The 17102-nt window shown below is 28.2% G+C and overlaps 1 long non-coding RNA gene across 1 annotated transcript in view; it reads right to left on the bottom strand.

Moving 5' to 3' along the window:
- The window catches only part of LOC122498956, a 59427-nt gene extending 44001 nt beyond the window's left edge, over positions 1-15426 (bottom strand). The window contains exon 1 of the long non-coding RNA XR_006301282.1: positions 15393-15426. This is a non-coding gene — a long non-coding RNA (uncharacterized LOC122498956). The remainder of the gene's footprint in view (positions 1-15392) is intronic.
- Positions 15427-17102: the final 1676 nt, after the last annotated feature.

Genomic DNA, 17102 nt, shown 5'->3' with positions numbered 1-17102 from the left:
TATATATATATATATATATATATATATATATATATATATATATATATATATATATATATATATATATATTAGGGTGCCCATAAAAAAATTTTTTTTTTTCAATTTTCAATCTTGCCCAAAAATTTTCTTCCTTTTTATGAAAAAAGATGCCACCTATCTTACCAGATATTTTAAAAACGATTTAGAGGTCGCGACGAGCCATTTTATCTTAAAAACACGTTTTCAATGTTTTTCGAGTCTTAGACGTATAATGTTGAGTAATAAAAATAATTTCATGTGACATATTACTTAAAATTTATCGCTGAATAATCTAAAAATTATTATGTATAAAAAATCATTTTTTGAAGCTGCCAAAGATACAGAAATATAAGAATTTGCTAATTTCGCGGCTATAAATAAGAAAAATAAACTCTGACTGGGTGTTTACGAGATTCTCGCCCTAGGGCGCCCCAAGGCGACCAAAGGTTCACAAAGTCACTTTTATTATTCTTTATTTATATGAAAACAAACGATAATAAAAGTGACTTTGAGAACCTTTAGTCGCCTCGGGGCGCCCTAGGGCGAGCATCTCGTAAACACCCACTGTTGCTTATAAAGTTAAAGAAAATTGTAAACTATTATTATTGTGTACAAATATTAATTTTAAATATTGGAATTTTTTTTATTTTAGAGGTATAAATAACTAAAAAATATATTTTTAAAAATTCAACTTAATTTTTTAAACTCATAATTTTTAAATCGATTTTATTGAAACGTAAATATTGAACTTAAAATAAAAACAGTCTTATTTTTTAATTTATCGACCAAGTAATAACATCATTAATATATAAACATCAGAATAATTAAGTAACATTATTTATTAAATCCAGAAAAAAAAATCCTAATCACTTTTAAGTCCTTGAACTAGTGTAGCTTTTCGGGAGTTTGGAAATTGTTGGCGATGTTTTTCCACAACTTGAAGAAGAAACTGTTTCTGATCTTCCTGATTTGTTAAAATTGAATTGTAAGTTTGGATTAAGGAAACTCCGCGTTCAGCTGCATCATTAACTACTTTCAATTTTTCAATTTTATTCTTTGCTTCGAGATAGCTCGTATCCTCATTCCATGCACTAGGCTCTTTTCTTTAAAAATTAATCAGATATATTCATTGTTTTGAAAAACTGTAAAGTATTTTGTGTCACAAAATCGGGTAATTCTTGTTTTGAAATTGAATTTTTGTTTATTTGTATCCTTCGAACAGGTTTGTCCGAACCCTTCTTTGTTAATGCTGCTACCATTGCGTTTTTTATTTCATTCTGCACTGAAGGCTCAAAAAATGCTAGCCCAACCAATTTTTCACTTAAATACCACAAATGACGTGCCATGCTGTTAAATGCTGCTTTTGCAAGTTTCAAGTTAATTTGTTTATACTCTAAAAGATCCTTTAATAGTTTCAGATCATTCGACGGCTAATGTAGGTTTTGGACACGCATACCAATATTTCAAATAAATTCGAACTGCAAAAGTGTTGAATTCTCGTAAAGCATTAATCTCTCTACTTTTTAGAACAAACTGATCCCGGAATAGGTATATTTTTAACGCGTAAATTATCTTTGCCATCCACCTTGCTCGATGAACAGCTCCGGGTGCCATGACTGAAACGATTTTATCGGAATCTTCACCTAAAAATAGTAGTGCTAATTGAAGGAGCTCTTTGTAATCATCTCTGGGCTGAAAATTTTTTATTTGATTTCGAAAGAAAGTGATCAACTCATCTCGTACTGGTAGAACGTGTTGAATAATATTTTCATCCTCTAAAGCAGATTTGTACTGAAATTTAGAAATATTTTTCCATTGAGATTGGAATCTCTCGAAGAGCTTGATATTAGGTCTACTAGAAGGTTCAAACAAAAGATTAAATACTGCACTAATTGGCAACTCCATTATGTGGTGCCTGCAAGGTAAAGCAAGAAGGTCTTTTTGCATTTTATTTTCTAACAAAGTACACGCTCCTTTATCCAAACCAGTATTACTTGAAGTCGTGTCAAATCACATTGCTACAATGCGATCTTCAATATTCCAAGCTTGAAGTAAATCGTAGACTGCTTGTGCCTGAGCTTCACCAGTTCCATTGCTAATTATTGGCACACCTAGAAGTTTCATAACATCTTCTCCAGATACAATTACAGCTAGTCGATCAACTGTTTCTTTTAACATTAAAGTTGGCAATAATTTTCCATCCCAATGAATTGTTAATAACGAATTTGGATTAAAAGAATTTTTTATTACATTTGATATTTTTCTCTCAATATTTTAATCTTTACAGCCTAATTGATTCTGCATTACAGCTAACATTCTGCAAATTAGACTGCAAAGAATTACATACCGCAGCTAAAATGTAGGCAGCATTTCTATTTGAAACTTTTGCCCGATCCAAAGCAGCGCACACATCATCTGTCATTATATTAATTTTAGGACTTTTATTTTTAGTATCAGATAGATCAACACTAAAAACATCTTGATCAAACAAATCTTCTGATTCTTCGCTTCCCGATTCGTAATCCTGATGAAGTGATAGTGAGAATTCAATTTCTTCTTTTTCATGTTTCTTGTTCGGTTTTTTTTTTGCACTTTTTGTTCTACAATTGTATCTTTCTTATTCTCATCTTCTTCCACAAACTTTTGCCCCAAACGTTTATTTTCTTTCAATAAATTTATAAATTCTTTATTGTTCTGTGACATATTTTCTGTAGAACTTATATCAAAAAGATTATCAAGTTTATAGATAAAATCGTTTCTAACTTTTACCAAATATTCCGACTTTTTGTTTTTATTTTTTCCTAAATTTTGCCAATCTTTATGAAGTTTTCTTATCTTTACAGTTACATTTCGTTCATCTGCACATAAGATTTTCTTATTTTTCCAAAACTCAACAACTTCGGCAGATATTATTCGAGCACTCGACTGTAAAGATTCTTTGTTTTTAATATGTTCATGGAGAAATCGTTTTAAAATCTGTAGATTTGTAGGTAGGATGCAATCAGTTATATTTTCTAGCGAATCTCCTAAAGTCCATAAATCTCTGACTGGTTCATTTTTTGTCATGATTATTTTATAACTGAAAAATAATAACATCATCTAAGCTAACCTTGCTAATTATTTTATGCTAAAATACACGCAAATAATACCTTATTATTATTATTATTATTATTATTACAATTATTATTATTACTTACATTTAATGAATAAGTTGGTTAAGTTGAATATCAAAACAAACAATTACTCGTATTATTTACTCATTTTTAGGGTTCCGTACACCGTAGGTGTACTGACGGAACCCTTATGAAATCACTCGTGTGTCCGTCCCAGCTACGCAAAATGGGCTGTCCCCCCCCCTTAACTTTTACAAATCTCAACCTAGTGAGCTGAAATTCGGTAGGGATCTTCAGTTTTAAGTGCAGATTACAGGAAAAATATAGTGAACCCAATTGACGGACATATTTGCGAACTAGGAGGGAAAGAAATTCAATTTTTTCAAAAAAATTGAAAAAATTACCATGTCCCCCCCTTTAATTTTACAAATCTTAACTTGATAAGCTGAAATTCGGTAGGGATCTTCAGTTTTAAGTGTAGATTACAGGAAAAATATAGCGAACCTGATTGGTGGAGATATTTGGGAACTAGAAGGGAAATAAATTGAATTTTTTTGAAAAAATTGCAAAAAATGACCCTGTCCCCCCCCTTAACTTTTACAAATCTCAACCTTATGAGCTGAAATTCGGTAGGGATCTTCAGTTTTAAGTGTAGATTACAGGAAAAATATAGCGAACCTGATTGGTGGAGATATTTGGGAACTAGAAGGGAAAGAAATTGAATTTTTTTGAAAAAATTGCAAAAAATGACCCTGTCCCCCCCCTTAACTTTTACAAATCTCAACATTATGAGCTAAAATTCGGTAGGGATCTTAAGTTTCAAGTGTAGATTACAGGAAAAATATAGCGAACTCGATTGACGGACATATTTGCGAACTAGGAGGGAAAGAAATTCAATTTTTTTGAAAAAATTACAAAAAATGACCCTGTTCCTGCGGTTAACTTTTACAAATCTCAACCTAGTGAGCTGAAATTCGGTAGAGATCTTCATTTTTAAGTGAAGATTGAGGTAAAAATGTAGCGAACTCGATTGACGGACATATTTGCGAACTAGGAGGGAAAGAAATTTAATTTTTACGAAAAAATTGCAAAAAATGATACTTTTCTCTCCCCCTTTTGAACTTTTAGGAATCTTAATTTGATGAGCTGAAATTCGGTAGGGATCTTCATTTTTAAGTGAAGATTAAGGTAAAAAAAATATTTTTTTTTTGTTATTTGTAAATAAAACATAAGAATTCAATGTGGATTATAGTTATAGTTTTTTTAATCTATATGTAATAAAAATACATATGTGTACCGAATTTCAGCTCAATATGTTTATATATGTTAATATTAATGTGGATTATAGTTATAGTTTTTTTTTAATCTATATGTAATAAAAATACATATGTGTACCGACTTTCAGCTCAATAGGTTTATATATGTTAATATTAATGAATTATATTTCTTATATATATTTTTTTTTTATAAAAAATGAGTTTTATTTTGGTGTACGGAACCCTCGATCTTAATGCGAGTGCAACTCGCACTTGCCCGATTTTTTTTTAATTTACTTTATGTACAATTTTATTTATAAAATATCACATAATAGAGATTGATAAACGTTACTATGGCAACATGACCGAAAAATTTGAATACAAAATTTTTTTATTTAAAGATTATTTTTTTTAATTTTTCGATTAAACTTTAAATTTTTTAAATTTTACAATGTATTTGTCGCATAAATTTGTATTTGTTAGCATAAAATAATTAGCAAGGTTAGCTTAGATGATGTTATTATTTTTCAGTTATAAAATAATCATGACAAAAAATGATCCAGTCAGAGATTTATGTATTTTAATAGATTCGCTAGAAAATATAACTGATTGCATCCTACCTACAAGTCCACAGATTTTAAAACGATTTCTCCATGAACATATTAAAAACAAAGAATCTTTACACTCGAGTGCTTGAATAATATCTTCCGAAGTCGTTGAGTTTTGGAAAAATAAGAAAATCATATGTGCAGATGAACGAAATATAACTGTGAAGATAAGAAAACTTCATAAAGATTGGCAAAATTTAGGAAAAAATAAAAACAAAAAGTCGGAATATTTGGTAAAAGTTAGAAACGATTTTATCGATAAACTTGATAATCTTTTTGATATAAGTTCTACAGAAAATAATCAAGTGTCACAGAACAATAAAGAATTTATAAATTTATTGAAAGAAAATAAACGTTTGGGCAAAAGTTTGTGGAAGAAGATGAGAATAAGAAAGATACAATTGTAGAACAAAAAGTGCAAAGAAAACCGAACAAGAAACATGAAAAAGAAGAAATTGAATTCTCACTATCACTTCATCAGGATTACGAATCGGGAAGCGAAGAATCAGAAGATTTGTTTGATCAAGATGTTTTTAGTGTTTATCTATCTGATACTAAAAATAAAAGTCCTAAAATTAATATAATGACAGATGATGTCTGTGAAGCTTTGGATCGGGCGAAAGTTTTAAATAGAAATGCTGCCTACATTTTAGCTGCTGTATGTAATTCTTTGCAGTTTAATTTGCAGAATGTTAGCTGTAATGCAGAATCAATTAGGCTGAAAAGATTAAAATATCGGGAGAAAATATCAAATGTAATAAAAAATTCTTTTAATCCAAATTCGTTATTAACAATTCATTAGGATGGAAAATTATTAAGTTGTTTTCCTACTTTGTAACCAAAAAATTAAGAAATTATTGTATTTTAAGAACTGTAATGGCTGTAAAGAATTTATTTTTTTACATAATAGTTTTTGGTAAATTTAGCATAAATTTAAAGTAATATGTCACAAGAAATTATTTTTATTGCTCAACATTATACGTCTAAGTCCACATCATTGTCAGATGGTAGAGCCTCCTTAACATAAAGGTGCCTACAACCGGGAATGACAGTCATTTTTTAAAAAAACCAACACTTTTTTTCTGAACGAATCTACACTTATATGTTTCTCTTCGAAAACAATACAAAATCACTTTTTTATTTATTTAATGCAAATTTTCTTTATTATGCTCACAGCTATTACACAAATGCATATGAGCGATTCCATGTCAAGTGATCAAGGTGGACAAAAATTTTTCTCCAATCGTGCCTGAACTTGGGGCTTTTGTAGTACTAGTGGATAGTGATTTTTGGTAAAAATATTTTTTTGCCTAGTCCAATATTTCCCGCGGGGGAGGTAGAAATCTCTTTTTTTCAATGTTTAAACATTTTAGTCCCATTTTTTTATATATGTCCTTTTAGTAAAAAGCCTCAGCTTTCGTTAAAAAAAAAAATCGTATCCCCCCAAAAATTAAAATTTATTTTTAATTTTGATTTTTTTTGGTCAAAATTTTTTTTTTTCAAAATGCTTATTTTCAATTGAAAGGGCATGAAAAAACCTTTCGAAACTGTACCTGGTCAAATTTTTATGTTTAATTGTTTAAGAGTAAAAAATTATCAAAATAAACATTGCACCGTAAGACCCCTTGATCACTTGACGTGGAATCGCTCATATATTTGTTTCGTTATTAATACGAAAAGTCCGTATTGTAATATTATTACTTAGATCAGTAAAGTCTGCTTGCCGTCGAAGTTTACGTAGGGGTGCCTACAACCGGAGCGGGCCCACAACCGGCGCACTTCCCCTACTTTTTCGCATAGAATTTTGAAAAAGCATTTTATTGCACGGAAACTTTAATAAGAGTTGTCTTGCACTAAAAACTAAATAAGAATGATCTTGCATTTGTTATTCTGTAAGCATTATATGAACGGGAGGTGTCGATACAATTCTCTTTCCTATATAATTATTATTAAGATTTCTACAGTCAATGAAAAACATTTTTACACATTTTATGAACAGAACAATTCACCGCCGCACCTATTTGACGCGCTGCGCTGTGTCCGAATGCAGAAAATATTCTGTACGACTATCAATTATTTCGATCCCATTTTTGGCCTTATATATTTTTGTAGGAAAAAAGTCTAGCTTTCGATTTATGATGTCGAAAAAAATCAAAAATGCCGCAATGGCAGAAAAATTAAAAAATAACCTTAAAATTTAAAAATTTTAGACTAAATATTTATATTTTTTTAAATCATTATTATTTTTGAAAAGCTGACGAAAAATGCTTTTTAAAGCACTCCTTGGGAACTAAAATTGATTAATTTTAGTGAACATGGTGAATCAGAATTTAGAAATTAAATGTTTAAATTTTAGCCTGATTGGGGATTTAAAATTGCAATGCGACACATAGTGACCATAAAGTGAATTAAAAAAAATGGCTGCTGTGGGTGTACAAGATTGAAAAAAATGTTAATATTTAAAGTATTCTAATGTTTAAGAAATATTTGTTAAGATTGTTGTTCATTATTTATCTTTTTATTGAAAAACTACTTAAAATTAAAACCGAAAAGTCACAATTTAAGTTTATATTTTTTTAAATTTGTACACCCATTTCGTCCATTTTTGGTGTAAAACACTAGCGACACCGAGCCCGCGGTGGTAATTTTCATTGTCAATACCTAGTAAAAATTTTTTATGTTAATTTTTTGAAAAATTTGGATAAAAAGAAAGTTTAATTTTTTTAATATTAACTTTTTTGCAAGTTGTTTATTAATGTTTAAATAGTACAGAAAAAAATAAAAAAAAATAATACAAAATTTTAAAAGTTATAAACTGTTGAATTTTATAACTGAAAAAAATTCTGGTTGACACGATAACTCAAAATCTACTTAATCGATTTACTTTAAATTTTGCAGAAATGTTCTTTGTATATGTCTTTAAAATGACAGCACAATATAAAATTTTTAACTATTTTTAAAAATGTCAAAAATCACAATTTTTGTTAATTCGTCGCCATTTTGCTATAAAATTCTTTTTCTCTTTCCCAAGGTACCGACCATAGCGAAAACTTTAATAATCAAAAATTTCTTTAGGTTTTTTTGTTTTAGAGCATTACAAAAGTCTTCACACTGTCAACCAGTTCGCACTTTCTTTTTTTCAGCCCCTACTTTACCAGTTTATAACTTTAAAGATTTTTGGATTTTTTTACCTAATTTTTTTCTGTATTCTTTAAACATTAATAAACAACTTGCAAAAATGTTAATACTAAAAAATGTTAAACTTTCTTTTTATCCTACTCGAAAAAACTCCTAAAATTGAGGCCTCTAGACCAGAATACCCCCTTAAAAGATATATTATTTTTGTTGCATTGTATAAACAAATTTCTAATAATTTCAAAATTTTTTAGAATAAAAATAAAAAATTTTTCATTTTTAAATAATTAAAAATTTTTCGATATTTGCTGTACAAATATTTAAAAACACTGACTCGCAAAATACACAAGTATACGTTCGTATATTTGACTGCAGACTGATGTGAAAAATTGGTTGACATTAGTAGCAAGAATTTAAGTACAAAAACAGATGGCGCTAGTGTGATAAAACAAAATAGACGCGATGGTTCAACCCTAACCCCTGTCCAACCCTAACAACTCTCCCCTATTTTTTAATAATAATTTTAAATAATAATTTAATTTATTAAATTTTAATTCTTTTTTAAATTTTTTGTTTAAATAATTAAATAAATTTATTTAATTTTAATTAATTAATTTAATTTGTTTAAATAATTATTAAAATTTATTTAATTTTAATTAATAAATTAAATAATTAATTGTTTTTTTCAATTTAATGTTACATTCAAGTAAGACATCGCTCGAAAAAATCGTCAAATTCAAAAATTTAATTAATTGTTTTTTACATTTAGTGTTACATTCCGGTAAGAAAGTAATTAAAAATAAATTAAATTTTTCAATTTAGTGTAATATTCGAATATAAAATCGCTCAAACAATCAAAAATCTCATAAAAATACATAGCAAAATTATTTAAATCAAGTAAATATTATTTTTTTTAATAATAATTCTATTTATTTAATTTTAATTAATTATTTTTTTAATTTGTTTAAATAATTTAATTTATTCAGTTTTAATTCTTTTTTTAATTTATTTGAATAATTAAATAAATTATAGGTATAATTTTAAATAATTAATTAATTGTTTTTTAATTTAATGTTACAGTCGAGTAAGAAATCACTTGGAAATATCGAGAATATCGTCAAAAATACAATTATTATTCTAATCAATATAAATAATTAATTGTTTTTTCAATTTAGTGTTACATTCGAATAAGAAATCCCTTGAAACTGTTACGTCCGTAACTTCTTATTAATATTTCTATTTTAACTATATATTATTACTTATGTATTTAATTTCTATATATTGTATTTCATCTTTATTTTATTAATGCATGTATCTTATATTTAAATATTGTATCTTATCATTATATTATATTCAGTATTTGTAATTCTTAGGTTTTAAGTTTGCATTATATTCAGTATATTTTCTAACAATATTGTAATTACATTATGTATTTCTTAAAAACGAATCCAGGAAAGAATAATATTTCAAAGTAATGTCAAAGGAATAACGATTAGGGAGAATCATATTAGTTACGCATGGCTGCAGAGGATTCAAAACAAACATCGTGACCTCTAAAGAAGGAAATTTCCTATCGGCGTTGCGGAAGATTTAAACAAACGTTGTGACCTCTAAAGAAGGGAATTTCCTATCGGCGATGCGGAGGATTCAAACAAACGTTGCGACTTAAAAAGTGGAATCTAAGATTAAGCATTTCCACTCGTATCGACTCGCTATGTATTAGGATAATGAGGAAATTTTTATATAAAAAGGGGTAGCAGTTATGTTTGACCAGAGAGTAACTATTTAGAAATCAACCTGAACACATCGTTCAGTACAAGAGATAGAGAGTAATTGTTTAGAAATCAACCTTACAACATCGTTCAGTACAAGAGAGTAATTTGTTGGAAAGCAACCTGTACACATAGTCAACCAGCGAAATCTAAAAGTACATCGTCTACAAGTGAATATAAAAGTACATTATCTATAAGTGAATTGAAAGTACATTATCAACAAGTAAATTATTTTCAAGTATTAATTTTAATAGAACTTAGATTCAACAGCTTATAATACAACGATTTTAAAAGTACAACTTTAAATAATTTCCAAAAAGTATTAATTTGGAAATAAAAACAAGTGTCAACAAGTTCTTATATTCAAACAACAAATAACAAATTTCGAACCAACGAAATTTGTTCAAGAGGCGACAACTGTCTGGAGGAAAGCAGATATTTTCGGAATACAATACACTATCTCATTAGTGTAAACAAGAGGACCAATACCCTGCCATAAAGGACAACCGTGTGAGGCTCCTTTACGTCTAGCCCTCAACACACTTCAAGATTGGATTACCAGATTATCATCACCAGTTCATATACCACCACTAATCGTTATTCCTACAGTAAGATTTATTATATCAATTATACTCATTGTATTATTGTCAATACTTTTCTTTCTTGTTGGTTTTTAAATAAATTATTCTCTCAATACATTTAGTAGGCTGATTGACTTATCCTCATCCCAAATTAGATTCATTCCTGAAACTAATTTAAAACGAGGAACGTTAGGTACCCAGTAAACGAAAACTAATTGAAATGAATTAAAAAGAATTCACAAAGAGCTTTCGTGAATCCTGCTTTGTGACAAATACGAATTGGAGCCATGATGCAATTTTCCTGCATTCGCGAAACTGTATTGAACTTCCGAACCTTCTATGCGTACCAATTCACTGGACAAGTTTTGAGTCTTTAATTTTTTTTCAATTCGTTAGCACGAATTCAATGCATTCCTTGGCCATTTCTTTCGAATGCGAATTCGTTTGGACAAATTGGTACATATTGAATTAAATTCAATTGAATATACAAAGAGCTTGAGTGAATCCCGCTTTATGACAAATACGAATTGGAGCCTACCAAAAATGTTAATTCGTTTCAATTCATTTGAATTAGTTTTTTTTTACTGGGTATATTTAAAAAGGTTTCTCGTTATTTTTGACGTAACAAAACGAATCGAAAATCTTATCAAAAATACATAGCAAAATTATTTGAATCAGACAAATAAATATTTAAATAATAATTATTATTCTATAATAAAAAAAATAATTTTAGTTAAAATTAATTGTTTTTTCAATTAAGTGTAAGAGTAACCTTCGCAACTTAAAATAATTATTATTGCATTAATTAAAAAAATGTGATTCAAATAATTCAAGTTATTTAATGAAAATAAATATTTATTAGATTCTATTATTATTTGAATCAAATAATACTGAAAAAAATCGTAGCAGATTCAACCACTTGAATTAAGATTTTTCAGAACAATTCAGAGCAATATATGTAATTAACATAACCTTCGTAACTAACAAAAAATTTTTTTATTTAAATTTTCACAAGTAAATAAAAAATCTACACTATCGTCCGTGAGTATCAGGACGCCCCTTTTTCATGAGTTGAAAAATGCTTAAAACGTAGAAAATAAGAATGACAAAAATTTTTCGTATTTTTTCCTGAAAGCTAATTAAATTATGAAAAGACTGACACCTGATCGAAGAATTTTCGTTGACTATTCTGTCAGATACAGAAAAAATACTGGATTTTGCATGCTTTTTGTAATTTTTTAATTTCTCGAAAACTAATTAACTTTTATTAGCGCTCTTGGTCTTGTTTTAATCTCTTTTTAATGTAGAATCTAGATTATTAACTAGTATTGTGAAATAAATTTTTCCAAAAAAATTTGAAACCATAAAAGTAGGATTAAAAAAATTCAAGAAATTATCATGAATATTAAAGTGTCTAAAAGGTCAATGTAAAATAGGTTCATTTAATAGATATACTAAAATTCAAAAAAGCTTTTTAATTACTTAATTATTTAATATAAAAAAAATTTTTTTTTGGAAAAAGTGTTAATCCGTTTTTCAAAATTTTTTTATCCGACTTTCACAGTTTCAAATTTTTTTGGAAAAATTTATTTCACAATACCAGTTAATAATTTAGATTCTACATTAAATAGAGATTAAAACAAGACCAAGAGCGCGAATAAAAGTTAATTAATTTTCGAGAAATTAAGAAATTACGAAAAGCATGCAAAATCCAGTATTTTTTCTGTATCTGACAAAATAGTCAACAAAAATTCTTCGATCAGGTGTCAGTATTTTCATAATTTCATTAGCTTTCAGGAAAAAAGTACGAAAAATTTTTGTCATTCTTATTTTCTACGTTTTAAGCATTTTTCCACTCATGAAAAAAGGGGCGTCCTGATACTCACAGACGGTAGTGTAATTAATCGGCTACAATAAACAAAATTAAAATTAATTAATTTTTTTAAATTTATTTTATTCACAGTAATAAAAATATATTCTTGAAATTAAATGTATTGTATTGATTTATGCATTGATTTTCTTTCCCCCTATTTTTTTATAGTATATTAAAAAAAAATTTTTATAAAGTTTTTATAATAAATATGTAATGATAAATTTTTCACAATAAATAATTAAAATTAAATTGAATTAAAACAAATTTATCATCACAATTTTTTTAATTTGATTCGTTACAGTAAATAAAAATAAATAAAATTTGAAAATTTACAGTAAATAAATAAAAATATATTTGAAAAAATACTTTGATAAAATATTACGTTTCGTTAAACAAAATTAATTTTTTTTACTTTTATTAAACTTATTTTTGATAATTCACTTAACAATTACGCAAAGGGAGAAAAGCGATAATTATTATGCATCAATCAATAACCTCAGAATGATACAAAAAGATAAACATGTCAAACCTTTAGTACACAAAAAAACAAAAGAATCCACAAAAGTCTAACTTTAGGTGTGGACAGAGATCTGGAAATCCAGAATACGAAGATTATTATAGATAAATTTTATGATGATTATTCAAATTACGACATCAAATCATTTTTGGATTTGAGTGTTTGTGACATATAACTAGATGTTCGTTTTGTCAATAACAATTGAAAATGACAGTTTGGTTGTCAAGTCGACTGCAAAACAAAAATTTTGTTTGACTAACGGTTCGTTTCGTCCATGCAAATGAATCACTTGTGATTTGTCTAAATTTTTTATATGTCCCAAAAAAATAACATTTTTTTCATAGGCTTGTATCGAATTTTTTACAGAATTGATATTTTTATAAGACTTTATCTACATACATTTATTTAGAAAATAATGTATCAAAATTTTTAAGTTACTTTTACAATTGAAAAATAATTTTTGTATATAAAATATATACTGGGTATTATTATAGTAGTGTTACAGATTGTCACCGTAATGATACAAAAAAAGATTACCAAATTCCATATAAGAAGAATTGTTTTTATCTTTCTTTGCGATAATACTTTCACATTAATGCAATATTTTCCTGCAATATTACAATGTAATGTAACTGTAATAATTTAAAATATCACATTGGGGTGGACATGTTAATGTTATTGAAATTTCAATTTGATGTTACATTGGTATATTAATAACATTACATGGAACATTACGGTCAGATTACTGTAATATATCATGTGTTACTTAGGTGATATTTAAAAATACCCTGCATATTTTCTAAAGATGTTCCCCCATTTCTATACAATTAGGGTATCCTTAGGATATTTGTAGGACGTCCATAAATAACATTATTACATCTAATTGATATCTTAATTTCCAAAGATTAATTAATAATCTCGAGATATCCTACGATATCTGTAGGATATTAGAATTCTTCCCTCTATTAGATTTTCGAAATATTTTATTTGAATATTTTCAAGATATTGAAGCATATAAAAATTACTTAAATGTATTGTGGGATTCGTGTGATATTTTTTGGTGCAGTTCCGAATAGCCTAACCCACAGAATTGATTGAAACTACGTATACCTACGTATTTTTATGCCTTGATTACGAAAATGATAAAGAAATTTGGCGACTAGGTCATCTTCATGTTAAAAACCACAAAAAACCCATTAAAAAGCCCGTTTTAATGTGCTTCAGAAGGGAAAACACTATAGAGCCCGGCTCTGCTCGTCTACTTCGGCTTTTTAATGTAGAAAGGGAGTCAAATTGACTTTCTAGTTAGTACTAAAATGTACCCAACCCAGAACCCGACCTCCCTCCAACGTGCCCCTTAAAAAAGCCTGTTTTACGGGCTTACGAGCAGAGCCGGGCTCTATAGTGTTTTCCCTTCTGAAGCACTTTAATACGGGCTTTTTAATGGGTTTTTTTGTGGTTTTCAACATGAAGATGACCTAGTCGCCAAATTACTTTAACATTTTCGTAATCAGGGCACAAAAATACATGGGTATACGTAGTTTCAATGAATTCTGTGGGTTGGGCTATTCGGAACTTTATCCACTCGGGGTACAATTCTTTTAACCCAACGTTTGGTCGTTAAAAGTCTGGGCCATCTTTTTCACTACCCAACGTTGGGTCATTAACAGACAACGGGTTAAAAAAATAGCAGGTATATTTGTTAAAATAACTGATCTAAGTCAGTTAAAATAATCGACAGACAAATCAATTGACTGGTTTTCAGTTAAATTCAGTGACTGATTGAATCAGTGATAATATTCGACATTGTGCCAATGTAAATCAATGATTTGTCAGTGAAAACGAGCGTGACTGATTCAAACTAAGAGTGTTCGTCTCAACCTACAAATAAATCTCGATCTCTGGTGAAAATTATAGATCAATTATTTTGTTATCAGGAATTTTTTAACTTGTTTTTCTTTATTATTAACATAAAAAATTTAAATAAAAGTCATTATTTAAACATCAAAAAATTAAATAAATAAAATAATTTTTCCTTTCATTTCTTGTTTATATATCGAAGCGTGGGTTATGTACTACTTAATAAAACAAGTATAAAAATTATGTTAAAAAATAAGAATATAACAATAAGAAATCTGAATTTCTCAAATTATTTTAGACCCATGCATAAAAATGAAATGGATTACACTTACTTTATTTTATTTTGTTAAAGAAAATAACCAAATAATAAATGATATTTTTTTACAAATTCTGTCAAATATTTTAATTAGCTATCTCTCCCATATGGTCATCTCCCTCAGACTTACACTAATTCTTTCTATAATGTAATGAGAAAGTATAAAAGAAATAAATAAAACTACTTCTTTCTTAGAACAATTTAACCTCTGTAAATTCAGAAATATATATTTGGAGATTTGTACACAATATTTATATTACTAATATTCTATGCACATTTAATTAAAACAAAAAAATGCTCTAATATATTGAAAACAAGGTGATGGGTGAAGTCTCTCTCTTACCATTGTACCGCCTTTAACAAATACTCGAAACCAGGGTATAAGGAAAAGCTTGACTGCTTTCAAGCGACAGCTGCCACGTGCCGAGTTACTTTTCTGGATCATGTTTGCCTGCGATCGCAAGACTTGCGTGTGACCCGGCCTGGGGACATGGGCACGTCCTTAACGAAGGTCAATGACCTCCCTTAGACTGTAGAAATATATTACACTTGGCACTGAAGCTGAATGTGATGGTGGCACCAAGCAAATATATGTATATGTATATACTAAATTATTTGATTCAATTAATTAAAACTATTTGAAAAGAATTTATTTGATTCAAATAACTTGAATTATTTGAATCAAATTTATTTGATTCAAATAAATCTTAATTAAGTCAATTAAATAATTAATTTACTCTAATAAATTAATTTTTTTTTTTTTATTGTTTATACTCCTGCCCTATTGGCCTTACGCACTTCGACAAGAGTCCCCGAGAAATACTTTTTTTTTGGATTAAGCATAACCATTCTACTTTAGAAATTTTTCTATATATTAACCTAATTTTGCGTCTACAGCCGACTTTATTAGGAGTACTCGCATTACGCCTGGACCACCCGTCAATGGGTTTTCTCGCCAGAGAAGAGGGAAACTGTAGAAAACCTCTCTGAGTACAACCGGTTTATCGACAGTCGAGTTCTAATGGTGTGTACCGGACAATAATCGACGGTGCACATCATTATACCTCGACGTCAAACCTCCCGCTCAGATTGTCTCACGTGCCGGAAAAATACCAAGCCAAGTGGGCGCGATCCAAGGGTGCTTATACCCTTGGTCCTTAAACGACCACCAACGCCAGGCATCTATCCGACTGAGCCAATCTGTCGGTTCTAATAAATTAATTTATTTAAAACAAATAATGAGTTATTTGAAACAATTAATTCATTCATTTCACTCAATTAATTGTATATTTGTTATAAATGAACATTATTTGACACAATTAATTTGTATTATCGCTTTAAGTACTGAACTAAATTATTTAATTTAATATTTAAATAATGCATTATTCAATACAAATATATTATTTAATAGTAACAAATAAAAAATATTTGGATCAAATAAATAACTTATTAAAACCAAAATAATGAGTTGTTTGAAGCAATTAATGTATTTATTTCACTCAATTAATTGGATATTTGATACTAATAAAAATTATTTGACACAATTAATTCTTTTTATGGCTTCAAGACTAAACTAAAATATTTAATGCAAATAGGGCATTATTTAATGCTAACACAGTATTTAATAAAAAAAAAATAAAAAAAAATATTTGTATCAAATAAATCACTTATTGAAGCGATAATAAATGAGTTATTTGAAACTATTAATTTATTTATTTCAATCAAATAAATCGATGTTAGATATAAATACAAATAATTTGTCTCAATTAATTTAAGGTAATTTTATTTTAACAATATAAATAGTATATTAAGCAACAAGAGGATAAAAGCAGCCATTTCTTTACGGTGATTTTTGTGACACGAATGGAGGTCGAGGGCGCCCCGAGACCTCCACTCGTGTCACAAAAATCATCGTAAAGAAATTGGCTGCCTTTATTCTCGTGTTACTTACGATATTTTTTATTCCTCATGCACAAAAGTGGCGATTTCAGATAGCAGACGACAGGGAGTAAAAGTCATTCACTTGTTCGATTTGTATGAAAATGGCGGCCGT

Source organism: Leptopilina heterotoma, unplaced genomic scaffold (assembly GCF_015476425.1).
Source record: "Leptopilina heterotoma isolate Lh14 unplaced genomic scaffold, ASM1547642v1 Lhet_162, whole genome shotgun sequence".
NCBI lineage: Eukaryota > Metazoa > Arthropoda > Insecta > Hymenoptera > Figitidae > Leptopilina > Leptopilina heterotoma.
Note: the sequence above shows the minus strand (reverse complement) of the source record. Positions and strands in the feature narration are given on the sequence as shown.